Consider the following 12228-nt stretch of genomic DNA (forward strand, 5'->3'; position numbering starts at 1 on the left):
TTCGGTCAAGGGCACTGGCGCCACGTTTTGGCTCTCGGTATGCCAAGTCGCGCCGTGCGGCCACAGTGAAATGAAGGAGCGTGTTGTAAAATTTTCAACAAAGAAAAAAAGAAATGTACTAGTAATAAAACTGAATTTGTCTGACAGAACATGTAAAATCACACAATGCACGATAACAGGCAGCAGGTCTTTACTTGAGGCATAAGTAATGTTGTGCCCGCCTCGCCATACCTCTCTCAGTCGTTTCGCGTGCTAGTCCTTCTGATATAGGCCGATTGGAGAGCGTCAGCTCTCGCGTCAGCCGAGCAAAGTCGAGACAAGTCGAGACTCAAGCGGAATCGACGCACACAATATAGGGTGGCCTGCAGCGAGTAAGAGGGGGAAAGAAACATTAATTTAAGGACGCGTGGCAAAAGTACTCATACGCAGAAGTAAAACGCAGGCTGCGGTGGCCGGGAATCGAACCCGGATCAACTGCTTGGAAGGCAACTATGCTGACCATTACACCACCACCGCACGGTTTTCTTTTGCGCACGCCGCGCTGTGTCTGCTTCCCGCCTGTCGGCGGCGGCCGAAGGTGGTCGCAGCAGTAGGCGCATTACGGGGTAGGCGAGCGCATCCAGACAGCGTCTCTACGCACATTTCGCGTCCTTTGGCAAGAGTCGTCGCGTGCGTGCGCCGCAACACTACTAAGACGATCGAGTTCGGGCGTCATTTTTAAGCAGTGCAGCGCAGGATTCAGCGTTTGTAGCATTCTCTCGAGAGGATGCCACGGCGCTGGACGGCAGTCCCACTTTCCCTTCAGACGTCTGCCGCGGAAAGCACAAGGAAGCTGCGAACTAGCTGGGCATCGGTGGTTCAGTGGTAGAATGCTCGCCTGCCACGCGGGCGGCCCGGGTTCGATTCCCGGCCGATGCATCATTTTGTTTTTCCCCGATAGTGGAGCTGCGAGTCTTTCGCACTCGAAGTGCGTGGGCCACGAGAATGGACCGCGGGATTCCGTGTGGAAACAGCCAAACACGCAGCGCGCACGTCTTCTCGTTTGGACTCGTGCGTGCTATTGTACATACTGGCGTCGGCCTAGCATCGCAAGTTGCCTGCAGCGCTGGGAATGCACGTGTAGTAACAGAAAAAATGAGCCAGCAAGTGCAGACTCTCTACCACTAGTATTTGCTGCTTGCCGAGATTCCAGAAGGTATGGCAATCACGTGCCTCGGTAGCGCAGTAGGCAGCGCGTAAGTCTCATAATCTTAAGGTCGTGAGTTCGATCCTCACCCGGGGCATTTAATTTACTTTCGTTCACAGCTGAATTGACGGCTCTGGGGTTGCGAAGGAGCAAAACAGCTTGTAGTTTGTTATCCACAAGGTTTCAACAACTCAGCGTGAAAATGCTTACTTTCCGTTATTACTACTTGCAGTTCTTTTGTGAAATTTTCAAGAAAAAATGTACTAGTAATAAAACTGAATTTCGTATGATATAACATGTAAAGTCACACGGTGTATGGCCTGCTATACCTGTATAATGACAGGCTGCAGGTCTTTACTTGCGAAATAAGTAAATAAATATTACTACTCACAGGTTTGCTTTTCCTCGTACCCCTGTAACAACGAGGCCAAAAGCAACGGACTGTGACTTTTGCCATGCGCGCCTCGGCATGGGAGCGCGAAAAGATGGTCGCAAACAGGGAAAGTGCGACACGGAAAGCCAGTGCAGGGGGTGTAAACCCCGAAAAAAGTGTGCGCGTCCGGTGTGGTCTAGTGGCTAGGATACCTGGCTTTCACCCAGGAGGCCCGGGTTCGATTCCCGGTACCGGAATGTAATTTTTTCGGAACAAATCACGACAAGTTTGGACAGAGCGAAATGCTGTTTTCACGTCCTCCTCGCGTTATAGCTACTGGTTCATAAACGTGAGCTGAAAACAGTCGAGAGAAACGGGCACGCAATGAAATTACTACGAGCAGCGGAATAAAGGGAGGAGAGACGCTGGTCCACTGTTGGACTGCTACCATAGAAATGTTACCTGTAAATACGCATAGCTACTCCCTCTAAGTGCTGGAAGACAGTGTGCACCGAGGCCCGTTAGCTCAGTTGGTTAGAGCGTCGTGCTAATAACGCGAAGGTCGTGGGTTCGATCCCCCCACGGGCCAATACGATTTTTCTATTTCAAAAAGGCAACGCCTATTTCGGCGGGGAAGTGTGGTGACTAAGAAATTGTGTGGGAGCAGATAGGGGACCCGAAAGCGACTTGTCGGGACGCGCTAAAACACTTCACTGATCACACTGTTTCTCGTCCGATCACCGCTACTGCGCGACGCTGGGCGTTGTCAGTGCTTGGGCGGGTGACCGCCTGCGAACACATGGCGCTGCCGACAGTTTCAATTCGTATTTCTCTTTTCTCGTCGGTTTCGGAGCTGCAGCGCTATTCGGTCAAGGGCACTGGCGCCACGTTTTGGCTCTCGGTATGCCAAGTCGCGCCGTGCGGCCACAGTGAAATGAAGGAGCGTGTTGTAAAATTTTCAACAAAGAAAAAAAGAAATGTACTAGTAATAAAACTGAATTTGTCTGACAGAACATGTAAAATCACACAATGCACGATAACAGGCAGCAGGTCTTTACTTGAGGCATAAGTAATGTTGTGCCCGCCTCGCCATACCTCTCTCAGTCGTTTCGCGTGCTAGTCCTTCTGATATAGGCCGATTGGAGAGCGTCAGCTCTCGCGTCAGCCGAGCAAAGTCGAGACAAGTCGAGACTCAAGCGGAATCGACGCACACAATATAGGGTGGCCTGCAGCGAGTAAGAGGGGGAAAGAAACATTAATTTAAGGACGCGTGGCAAAAGTACTCATACGCAGAAGTAAAACGCAGGCTGCGGTGGCCGGGAATCGAACCCGGATCAACTGCTTGGAAGGCAACTATGCTGACCATTACACCACCACCGCACGGTTTTCTTCTGCGCACGCCGCGCTGTGTCTGCTTCCCGCCTGTCGGCGGCGGCCGAAGGTCGTCGCAGCAGTAGGCGCATTACGGGGTAGGCGAGCGCATCCAGACAGCGTCTCTACGCACATTTCGCGTCCTTTGGCAAGAGTCGTCGCGTGCGTGCGCCGCAACACTACTAAGACGATCGAGTTCGGGCGTCATTTTTAAGCAGTGCAGCGCAGGATTCAGCGTTTGTAGCATTCTCTCGAGAGGATGCCACGGCGCTGGACGGCAGTCCCACTTTCCGTTCAGACGTCTGCCGCGGAAAGCACAAGGAAGCTGCGAACTAGCTGGGCATCGGTGGTTCAGTGGTAGAATGCTCGCCTGCCACGCGGGCGGCCCGGGTTCGATTCCCGGCCGATGCATCATTTTGTTTTTCCCCGATAGTGGAGCTGCGAGTCTTTCGCACTCGAAGTGCGTGGGCCACGAGAATGGACCGCGGGATTCCGTGTGGAAACAGCCAAACACGCAGCGCGCACGTCTTCTCGTTTGGACTCGTGCGTGCCATTGTACATACTGGCGTCGGCCTAGCATCGCAAGTTGCCTGCAGCGCTGGGAATGCACGTGTAGTAACAGAAAAAATGAGCCAGCAAGTGCAGACTCTCTACCACTAGTATTTGCTGCTTGCCTCGGTAGCGCAGTAGGCAGCGCGTAAGTCTCATAATCTTAAGGTCGTGAGTTCGATCCTCACCCGGGGCATTTAATTTACTTTCGTTCACAGCTGAATTGACGGCTCTGGGGTTGCGAAGGAGCAAAACAGCTTGTAGTTTGTTATCCACAAGGTTTCAACAACTCAGCGTGAAAATGCTTACTTCCCGTTATTACTACTTGCAGTTCTTTTGTGAAATTTTCAAGAAAAAATGTACTAGTAATAAAACTGAATTTCGTATGATATAACATGTAAAGTCACACGGTGTATGGCCTGCTATACCTGTATAATGACAGGCTGCAGGTCTTTACTTGCGAAATAAGTAAATAAATATTACTACTCACAGGTTTGCTTTTCCTCGTACCCCTGTAACAACGAGGCCAAAAGCAACGGACTGTGACTTTTGCCATGCGCGCCTCGGCATGGGAGCGCGAAAAGATGGTCGCAAACAGGGAAAGTGCGACACGGAAAGCCAGTGCAGGGGGTGTAAACCCCGAAAAAAGTGTGCGCGTCCGGTGTGGTCTAGTGGCTAGGATACCTGGCTTTCACCCAGGAGGCCCGGGTTCGATTCCCGGTACCGGAATGTAATTTTTTCGGAACAAATCACGACAAGTTTGGACAGAGCGAAATGCTGTTTTCACGTCCTCCTCGCGTTATAGCTACTGGTTCATAAACGTGAGCTGAAAACAGTCGAGAGAAACGGGCACGCAATGAAATTACTACGAGCAGCGGAATAAAGGGAGGAGAGACGCTGGTCCACTGTTGGACTGCTACCATAGAAATGTTACCTGTAAATACGCATAGCTACTCCCTCTAAGTGCTGGAAGACAGTGTGCACCGAGGCCCGTTAGCTCAGTTGGTTAGAGCGTCGTGCTAATAACGCGAAGGTCGTGGGTTCGATCCCCCCACGGGCCAATACGATTTTTCTATTTCAAAAAGGCAACGCCTATTTCGGCGGGGAAGTGTGGTGACTAAGAAATTGTGTGGGAGCAGATAGGGGACCCGAAAGCGACTTGTCGGGACGCGCTAAAACACTTCACTGATCACACTGTTTCTCGTCCGATCACCGCTACTGCGCGACGCTGGGCGTTGTCAGTGCTTGGGCGGGTGACCGCCTGCGAACACATGGCGCTGCCGACAGTTTCAATTCGTATTTCTCTTTTCTCGTCGGTTTCGGAGCTGCAGCGCTATTCGGTCAAGGGCACTGGCGCCACGTTTTGGCTCTCGGTATGCCAAGTCGCGCCGTGCGGCCACAGTGAAATGAAGGAGCGTGTTGTAAAATTTTCAACAAAGAAAAAAAGAAATGTACTAGTAATAAAACTGAATTTGTCTGACAGAACATGTAAAATCACACAATGCACGATAACAGGCAGCAGGTCTTTACTTGAGGCATAAGTAATGTTGTGCCCGCCTCGCCATACCTCTCTCAGTCGTTTCGCGTGCTAGTCCTTCTGATATAGGCCGATTGGAGAGCGTCAGCTCTCGCGTCAGCCGAGCAAAGTCGAGACAAGTCGAGACTCAAGCGGAATCGACGCACACAATATAGGGTGGCCTGCAGCGAGTAAGAGGGGGAAAGAAACATTAATTTAAGGACGCGTGGCAAAAGTACTCATACGCAGAAGTAAAACGCAGGCTGCGGTGGCCGGGAATCGAACCCGGATCAACTGCTTGGAAGGCAACTATGCTGACCATTACACCACCACCGCACGGTTTTCTTTTGCGCACGCCGCGCTGTGTCTGCTTCCCGCCTGTCGGCGGCGGCCGAAGGTGGTCGCAGCAGTAGGCGCATTACGGGGTAGGCGAGCGCATCCAGACAGCGTCTCTACGCACATTTCGCGTCCTTTGGCAAGAGTCGTCGCGTGCGTGCGCCGCAACACTACTAAGACGATCGAGTTCGGGCGTCATTTTTAAGCAGTGCAGCGCAGGATTCAGCGTTTGTAGCATTCTCTCGAGAGGATGCCACGGCGCTGGACGGCAGTCCCACTTTCCCTTCAGACGTCTGCCGCGGAAAGCACAAGGAAGCTGCGAACTAGCTGGGCATCGGTGGTTCAGTGGTAGAATGCTCGCCTGCCTCGCGGGCGGCCCGGGTTCGATTCCCGGCCGATGCATCATTTTGTTTTTCCTCGATAGTGGAGCTGCGAGTCTTTCGCACTCGAAGTGCGTGGGCCACGAGAATGGACCGCGGGATTCCGTGTGGAAACAGCCAAACACGCAGCGCGCACGTCTTCTCGTTTGGACTCGTGCGTGCTATTGTACATACTGGCGTCGGCCTAGCATCGCAAGTTGCCTGCAGCGCTGGGAATGCACGTGTAGTAACAGAAAAAATGAGCCAGCAAGTGCAGACTCTCTACCACTAGTATTTGCTGCTTGCCGAGATTCCAGAAGGTATGGCAATCACGTGCCTCGGTAGCGCAGTAGGCAGCGCGTAAGTCTCATAATCTTAAGGTCGTGAGTTCGATCCTCACCCGGGGCATTTAATTTACTTTCGTTCACAGCTGAATTGACGGCTCTGGGGTTGCGAAGGAGCAAAACAGCTTGTAGTTTGTTATCCACAAGGTTTCAACAACTCAGCGTGAAAATGCTTACTTCCCGTTATTACTACTTGCAGTTCTTTTGTGAAATTTTCAAGAAAAAATGTACTAGTAATAAAACTGAATTTCGTATGATATAACATGTAAAGTCACACGGTGTATGGCCTGCTATACCTGTATAATGACAGGCTGCAGGTCTTTACTTGCGAAATAAGTAAATAAATATTACTACTCACAGGTTTGCTTTTCCTCGTACCCCTGTAACAACGAGGCCAAAAGCAACGGACTGTGACTTTTGCCATGCGCGCCTCGGCATGGGAGCGCGAAAAGATGGTCGCAAACAGGGAAAGTGCGACACGGAAAGCCAGTGCAGGGGGTGTAAACCCCAAAAAAAGTGTGCGCGTCCGGTGTGGTCTAGTGGCTAGGATACCTGGCTTTCACCCAGGAGGCCCGGGTTCGATTCCCGGTACCGGAATGTAATTTTTTCGGAACAAATCACGACAAGTTTGGACAGAGCGAAATGCTGTTTTCACGTCCTCCTCGCGTTATAGCTACTGGTTCATAAACGTGAGCTGAAAACAGTCGAGAGAAACGGGCACGCAATGAAATTACTACGAGCAGCGGAATAAAGGGAGGAGAGACGCTGGTCCACTGTTGGACTGCTACCATAGAAATGTTACCTGTAAATACGCATAGCTACTCCCTCTAAGTGCTGGAAGACAGTGTGCACCGAGGCCCGTTAGCTCAGTTGGTTAGAGCGTCGTGCTAATAACGCGAAGGTCGTGGGTTCGATCCCCCCACGGGCCAATACGATTTTTCTATTTCAAAAAGGCAACGCCTATTTCGGCGGGGAAGTGTGGTGACTAAGAAATTGTGTGGGAGCAGATAGGGGACCCGAAAGCGACTTGTCGGGACGCGCTAAAACACTTCACTGATCACACTGTTTCTCGTCCGATCACCGCTACTGCGCGACGCTGGGCGTTGTCAGTGCTTGGGCGGGTGACCGCCTGCGAACACATGGCGCTGCCGACAGTTTCAATTCGTATTTCTCTTTTCTCGTCGGTTTCGGAGCTGCAGCGCTATTCGGTCAAGGGCACTGGCGCCACGTTTTGGCTCTCGGTATGCCAAGTCGCGCCGTGCGGCCACAGTGAAATGAAGGAGCGTGTTGTAAAATTTTCAACAAAGAAAAAAAGAAATGTACTAGTAATAAAACTGAATTTGTCTGACAGAACATGTAAAATCACACAATGCACGATAACAGGCAGCAGGTCTTTACTTGAGGCATAAGTAATGTTGTGCCCGCCTCGCCATACCTCTCTCAGTCGTTTCGCGTGCTAGTCCTTCTGATATAGGCCGATTGGAGAGCGTCAGCTCTCGCGTCAGCCGAGCAAAGTCGAGACAAGTCGAGACTCAAGCGGAATCGACGCACACAATATAGGGTGGCCTGCAGCGAGTAAGAGGGGGAAAGAAACATTAATTTAAGGACGCGTGGCAAAAGTACTCATACGCAGAAGTAAAACGCAGGCTGCGGTGGCCGGGAATCGAACCCGGATCAACTGCTTGGAAGGCAACTATGCTGACCATTACACCACCACCGCACGGTTTTCTTCTGCGCACGCCGCGCTGTGTCTGCTTCCCGCCTGTCGGCGGCGGCCGAAGGTCGTCGCAGCAGTAGGCGCATTACGGGGTAGGCGAGCGCATCCAGACAGCGTCTCTACGCACATTTCGCGTCCTTTGGCAAGAGTCGTCGCGTGCGTGCGCCGCAACACTACTAAGACGATCGAGTTCGGGCGTCATTTTTAAGCAGTGCAGCGCAGGATTCAGCGTTTGTAGCATTCTCTCGAGAGGATGCCACGGCGCTGGACGGCAGTCCCACTTTCCGTTCAGACGTCTGCCGCGGAAAGCACAAGGAAGCTGCGAACTAGCTGGGCATCGGTGGTTCAGTGGTAGAATGCTCGCCTGCCACGCGGGCGGCCCGGGTTCGATTCCCGGCCGATGCATCATTTTGTTTTTCCCCGATAGTGGAGCTGCGAGTCTTTCGCACTCGAAGTGCGTGGGCCACGAGAATGGACCGCGGGATTCCGTGTGGAAACAGCCAAACACGCAGCGCGCACGTCTTCTCGTTTGGACTCGTGCGTGCCATTGTACATACTGGCGTCGGCCTAGCATCGCAAGTTGCCTGCAGCGCTGGGAATGCACGTGTAGTAACAGAAAAAATGAGCCAGCAAGTGCAGACTCTCTACCACTAGTATTTGCTGCTTGCCTCGGTAGCGCAGTAGGCAGCGCGTAAGTCTCATAATCTTAAGGTCGTGAGTTCGATCCTCACCCGGGGCATTTAATTTACTTTCGTTCACAGCTGAATTGACGGCTCTGGGGTTGCGAAGGAGCAAAACAGCTTGTAGTTTGTTATCCACAAGGTTTCAACAACTCAGCGTGAAAATGCTTACTTCCCGTTATTACTACTTGCAGTTCTTTTGTGAAATTTTCAAGAAAAAATGTACTAGTAATAAAACTGAATTTCGTATGATATAACATGTAAAGTCACACGGTGTATGGCCTGCTATACCTGTATAATGACAGGCTGCAGGTCTTTACTTGCGAAATAAGTAAATAAATATTACTACTCACAGGTTTGCTTTTCCTCGTACCCCTGTAACAACGAGGCCAAAAGCAACGGACTGTGACTTTTGCCATGCGCGCCTCGGCATGGGAGCGCGAAAAGATGGTCGCAAACAGGGAAAGTGCGACACGGAAAGCCAGTGCAGGGGGTGTAAACCCCAAAAAAAGTGTGCGCGTCCGGTGTGGTCTAGTGGCTAGGATACCTGGCTTTCACCCAGGAGGCCCGGGTTCGATTCCCGGTACCGGAATGTAATTTTTTCGGAACAAATCACGACAAGTTTGGACAGAGCGAAATGCTGTTTTCACGTCCTCCTCGCGTTATAGCTACTGGTTCATAAACGTGAGCTGAAAACAGTCGAGAGAAACGGGCACGCAATGAAATTACTACGAGCAGCGGAATAAAGGGAGGAGAGACGCTGGTCCACTGTTGGACTGCTACCATAGAAATGTTACCTGTAAATACGCATATCTACTCCCTCTAAGTGCTGGAAGACAGTGTGCACCGAGGCCCGTTAGCTCAGTTGGTTAGAGCGTCGTGCTAATAACGCGAAGGTCGTGGGTTCGATCCCCCCACGGGCCAATACGATTTTTCTATTTCAAAAAGGCAACGCCTATTTCGGCGGGGAAGTGTGGTGACTAAGAAATTGTGTGGGAGCAGATAGGGGACCCGAAAGCGACTTGTCGGGACGCGCTAAAACACTTCACTGATCACACTGTTTCTCGTCCGATCACCGCTACTGCGCGACGCTGGGCGTTGTCAGTGCTTGGGCGGGTGACCGCCTGCGAACACATGGCGCTGCCGACAGTTTCAATTCGTATTTCTCTTTTCTCGTCGGTTTCGGAGCTGCAGCGCTATTCGGTCAAGGGCACTGGCGCCACGTTTTGGCTCTCGGTATGCCAAGTCGCGCCGTGCGGCCACAGTGAAATGAAGGAGCGTGTTGTAAAATTTTCAACAAAGAAAAAAAGAAATGTACTAGTAATAAAACTGAATTTGTCTGACAGAACATGTAAAATCACACAATGCACGATAACAGGCAGCAGGTCTTTACTTGAGGCATAAGTAATGTTGTGCCCGCCTCGCCATACCTCTCTCAGTCGTTTCGCGTGCTAGTCCTTCTGATATAGGCCGATTGGAGAGCGTCAGCTCTCGCGTCAGCCGAGCAAAGTCGAGACAAGTCGAGACTCAAGCGGAATCGACGCACACAATATAGGGTGGCCTGCAGCGAGTAAGAGGGGGAAAGAAACATTAATTTAAGGACGCGTGGCAAAAGTACTCATACGCAGAAGTAAAACGCAGGCTGCGGTGGCCGGGAATCGAACCCGGATCAACTGCTTGGAAGGCAACTATGCTGACCATTACACCACCACCGCACGGTTTTCTTCTGCGCACGCCGCGCTGTGTCTGCTTCCCGCCTGTCGGCGGCGGCCGAAGGTGGTCGCAGCAGTAGGCGCATTACGGGGTAGGCGAGCGCATCCAGACAGCGTCTCTACGCACATTTCGCGTCCTTTGGCAAGAGTCGTCGCGTGCGTGCGCCGCAACACTACTAAGACGATCGAGTTCGGGCGTCATTTTTAAGCAGTGCAGCGCAGGATTCAGCGTTTGTAGCATTCTCTCGAGAGGATGCCACGGCGCTGGACGGCAGTCCCACTTTCCGTTCAGACGTCTGCCGCGGAAAGCACAAGGAAGCTGCGAACTAGCTGGGCATCGGTGGTTCAGTGGTAGAATGCTCGCCTGCCACGCGGGCGGCCCGGGTTCGATTCCCGGCCGATGCATCATTTTGTTTTTCCCCGATAGTGGAGCTGCGAGTCTTTCGCACTCGAAGTGCGTGGGCCACGAGAATGGACCGCGGGATTCCGTGTGGAAACAGCCAAACACGCAGCGCGCACGTCTTCTCGTTTGGACTCGTGCGTGCTATTGTACATACTGGCGTCGGCCTAGCATCGCAAGTTGCCTGCAGCGCTGGGAATGCACGTGTAGTAACAGAAAAAATGAGCCAGCAAGTGCAGACTCTCTACCACTAGTATTTGCTGCTTGCCGAGATTCCAGAAGGTATGGCAATCACGTGCCTCGGTAGCGCAGTAGGCAGCGCGTAAGTCTCATAATCTTAAGGTCGTGAGTTCGATCCTCACCCGGGGCATTTAATTTACTTTCGTTCACAGCTGAATTGACGGCTCTGGGGTTGCGAAGGAGCAAAACAGCTTGTAGTTTGTTATCCACAAGGTTTCAACAACTCAGCGTGAAAATGCTTACTTCCCGTTATTACTACTTGCAGTTCTTTTGTGAAATTTTCAAGAAAAAATGTACTAGTAATAAAACTGAATTTCGTATGATATAACATGTAAAGTCACACGGTGTATGGCCTGCTATACCTGTATAATGACAGGCTGCAGGTCTTTACTTGCGAAATAAGTAAATAAATATTACTACTCACAGGTTTGCTTTTCCTCGTACCCCTGTAACAACGAGGCCAAAAGCAACGGACTGTGACTTTTGCCATGCGCGCCTCGGCATGGGAGCGCGAAAAGATGGTCGCAAACAGGGAAAGTGCGACACGGAAAGCCAGTGCAGGGGGTGTAAACCCCGAAAAAAGTGTGCGCGTCCGGTGTGGTCTAGTGGCTAGGATACCTGGCTTTCACCCAGGAGGCCCGGGTTCGATTCCCGGTACCGGAATGTAATTTTTTCGGAACAAATCACGACAAGTTTGGACAGAGCGAAATGCTGTTTTCACGTCCTCCTCGCGTTATAGCTACTGGTTCATAAACGTGAGCTGAAAACAGTCGAGAGAAACGGGCACGCAATGAAATTACTACGAGCAGCGGAATAAAGGGAGGAGAGACGCTGGTCCACTGTTGGACTGCTACCATAGAAATGTTACCTGTAAATACGCATAGCTACTCCCTCTAAGTGCTGGAAGACAGTGTGCACCGAGGCCCGTTAGCTCAGTTGGTTAGAGCGTCGTGCTAATAACGCGAAGGTCGTGGGTTCGATCCCCCCACGGGCCAATACGATTTTTCTATTTCAAAAAGGCAACGCCTATTTCGGCGGGGAAGTGTGGTGACTAAGAAATTGTGTGGGAGCAGATAGGGGACCCGAAAGCGACTTGTCGGGACGCGCTAAAACACTTCACTGATCACACTGTTTCTCGTCCGATCACCGCTACTGCGCGACGCTGGGCGTTGTCAGTGCTTGGGCGGGTGACCGCCTGCGAACACATGGCGCTGCCGACAGTTTCAATTCGTATTTCTCTTTTCTCGTCGGTTTCGGAGCTGCAGCGCTATTCGGTCAAGGGCACTGGCGCCACGTTTTGGCTCTCGGTATGCCAAGTCGCTCCGTGCGGCCACAGTGAAATGAAGGAGCGTGTTGTAAAATTTTCAACAAAGAAAAAAAGAAATGTACTAGTAATAAAACTGAATTTGTCTGACAGAACATGTAAAATCACACAATGCACGATA

The 12228-nt window shown here is 51.6% G+C and overlaps 25 non-coding genes across 25 annotated transcripts; 20 read left to right on the forward strand and 5 right to left on the reverse strand.

Moving 5' to 3' along the window:
- Positions 1-444: 444 nt before the first annotated feature.
- Trnag-ucc (transfer RNA glycine (anticodon UCC)) lies at positions 445-516 on the reverse strand. Its single transcript has one exon. It is a non-coding gene; the product is annotated as a tRNA-Gly (tRNA).
- A 331-nt stretch (positions 517-847) lies between these two features.
- Positions 848-918, forward strand: Trnag-gcc (transfer RNA glycine (anticodon GCC)). The gene has a single exon. It is a non-coding gene; the product is annotated as a tRNA-Gly (tRNA).
- A 292-nt stretch (positions 919-1210) lies between these two features.
- Trnam-cau (transfer RNA methionine (anticodon CAU)) lies at positions 1211-1283 on the forward strand. Its single transcript has one exon. It is a non-coding gene; the product is annotated as a tRNA-Met (tRNA).
- A 461-nt stretch (positions 1284-1744) lies between these two features.
- Trnae-uuc (transfer RNA glutamic acid (anticodon UUC)) lies at positions 1745-1816 on the forward strand. The gene has a single exon. It is a non-coding gene; the product is annotated as a tRNA-Glu (tRNA).
- A 258-nt stretch (positions 1817-2074) lies between these two features.
- Positions 2075-2148, forward strand: Trnai-aau (transfer RNA isoleucine (anticodon AAU)). Its single transcript has one exon. It is a non-coding gene; the product is annotated as a tRNA-Ile (tRNA).
- A 719-nt stretch (positions 2149-2867) lies between these two features.
- On the reverse strand, positions 2868-2939 carry Trnag-ucc (transfer RNA glycine (anticodon UCC)). Its single transcript has one exon. It is a non-coding gene; the product is annotated as a tRNA-Gly (tRNA).
- Positions 2940-3270: 331 nt separating this feature from the next.
- Trnag-gcc (transfer RNA glycine (anticodon GCC)) lies at positions 3271-3341 on the forward strand. The gene has a single exon. It is a non-coding gene; the product is annotated as a tRNA-Gly (tRNA).
- Positions 3342-3602: 261 nt separating this feature from the next.
- Positions 3603-3675, forward strand: Trnam-cau (transfer RNA methionine (anticodon CAU)). The gene has a single exon. It is a non-coding gene; the product is annotated as a tRNA-Met (tRNA).
- A 461-nt stretch (positions 3676-4136) lies between these two features.
- Trnae-uuc (transfer RNA glutamic acid (anticodon UUC)) lies at positions 4137-4208 on the forward strand. The gene has a single exon. It is a non-coding gene; the product is annotated as a tRNA-Glu (tRNA).
- Positions 4209-4466: 258 nt separating this feature from the next.
- Trnai-aau (transfer RNA isoleucine (anticodon AAU)) lies at positions 4467-4540 on the forward strand. Its single transcript has one exon. It is a non-coding gene; the product is annotated as a tRNA-Ile (tRNA).
- Positions 4541-5259: 719 nt separating this feature from the next.
- On the reverse strand, positions 5260-5331 carry Trnag-ucc (transfer RNA glycine (anticodon UCC)). The gene has a single exon. It is a non-coding gene; the product is annotated as a tRNA-Gly (tRNA).
- Positions 5332-5662: 331 nt separating this feature from the next.
- On the forward strand, positions 5663-5733 carry Trnag-gcc (transfer RNA glycine (anticodon GCC)). Its single transcript has one exon. It is a non-coding gene; the product is annotated as a tRNA-Gly (tRNA).
- A 292-nt stretch (positions 5734-6025) lies between these two features.
- Positions 6026-6098, forward strand: Trnam-cau (transfer RNA methionine (anticodon CAU)). The gene has a single exon. It is a non-coding gene; the product is annotated as a tRNA-Met (tRNA).
- A 461-nt stretch (positions 6099-6559) lies between these two features.
- Trnae-uuc (transfer RNA glutamic acid (anticodon UUC)) lies at positions 6560-6631 on the forward strand. The gene has a single exon. It is a non-coding gene; the product is annotated as a tRNA-Glu (tRNA).
- A 258-nt stretch (positions 6632-6889) lies between these two features.
- Positions 6890-6963, forward strand: Trnai-aau (transfer RNA isoleucine (anticodon AAU)). The gene has a single exon. It is a non-coding gene; the product is annotated as a tRNA-Ile (tRNA).
- A 719-nt stretch (positions 6964-7682) lies between these two features.
- Trnag-ucc (transfer RNA glycine (anticodon UCC)) lies at positions 7683-7754 on the reverse strand. The gene has a single exon. It is a non-coding gene; the product is annotated as a tRNA-Gly (tRNA).
- Positions 7755-8085: 331 nt separating this feature from the next.
- Positions 8086-8156, forward strand: Trnag-gcc (transfer RNA glycine (anticodon GCC)). Its single transcript has one exon. It is a non-coding gene; the product is annotated as a tRNA-Gly (tRNA).
- Positions 8157-8417: 261 nt separating this feature from the next.
- Trnam-cau (transfer RNA methionine (anticodon CAU)) lies at positions 8418-8490 on the forward strand. Its single transcript has one exon. It is a non-coding gene; the product is annotated as a tRNA-Met (tRNA).
- Positions 8491-8951: 461 nt separating this feature from the next.
- On the forward strand, positions 8952-9023 carry Trnae-uuc (transfer RNA glutamic acid (anticodon UUC)). The gene has a single exon. It is a non-coding gene; the product is annotated as a tRNA-Glu (tRNA).
- Positions 9024-9281: 258 nt separating this feature from the next.
- On the forward strand, positions 9282-9355 carry Trnai-aau (transfer RNA isoleucine (anticodon AAU)). The gene has a single exon. It is a non-coding gene; the product is annotated as a tRNA-Ile (tRNA).
- A 719-nt stretch (positions 9356-10074) lies between these two features.
- Trnag-ucc (transfer RNA glycine (anticodon UCC)) lies at positions 10075-10146 on the reverse strand. Its single transcript has one exon. It is a non-coding gene; the product is annotated as a tRNA-Gly (tRNA).
- Positions 10147-10477: 331 nt separating this feature from the next.
- Trnag-gcc (transfer RNA glycine (anticodon GCC)) lies at positions 10478-10548 on the forward strand. Its single transcript has one exon. It is a non-coding gene; the product is annotated as a tRNA-Gly (tRNA).
- Positions 10549-10840: 292 nt separating this feature from the next.
- On the forward strand, positions 10841-10913 carry Trnam-cau (transfer RNA methionine (anticodon CAU)). Its single transcript has one exon. It is a non-coding gene; the product is annotated as a tRNA-Met (tRNA).
- Positions 10914-11374: 461 nt separating this feature from the next.
- On the forward strand, positions 11375-11446 carry Trnae-uuc (transfer RNA glutamic acid (anticodon UUC)). Its single transcript has one exon. It is a non-coding gene; the product is annotated as a tRNA-Glu (tRNA).
- A 258-nt stretch (positions 11447-11704) lies between these two features.
- On the forward strand, positions 11705-11778 carry Trnai-aau (transfer RNA isoleucine (anticodon AAU)). Its single transcript has one exon. It is a non-coding gene; the product is annotated as a tRNA-Ile (tRNA).
- Positions 11779-12228: the final 450 nt, after the last annotated feature.

The sequence above is a fragment of the Schistocerca gregaria genome, chromosome 2 (assembly GCF_023897955.1).
Source record: "Schistocerca gregaria isolate iqSchGreg1 chromosome 2, iqSchGreg1.2, whole genome shotgun sequence".
Taxonomy (NCBI): Eukaryota; Metazoa; Arthropoda; class Insecta; order Orthoptera; family Acrididae; genus Schistocerca; species Schistocerca gregaria.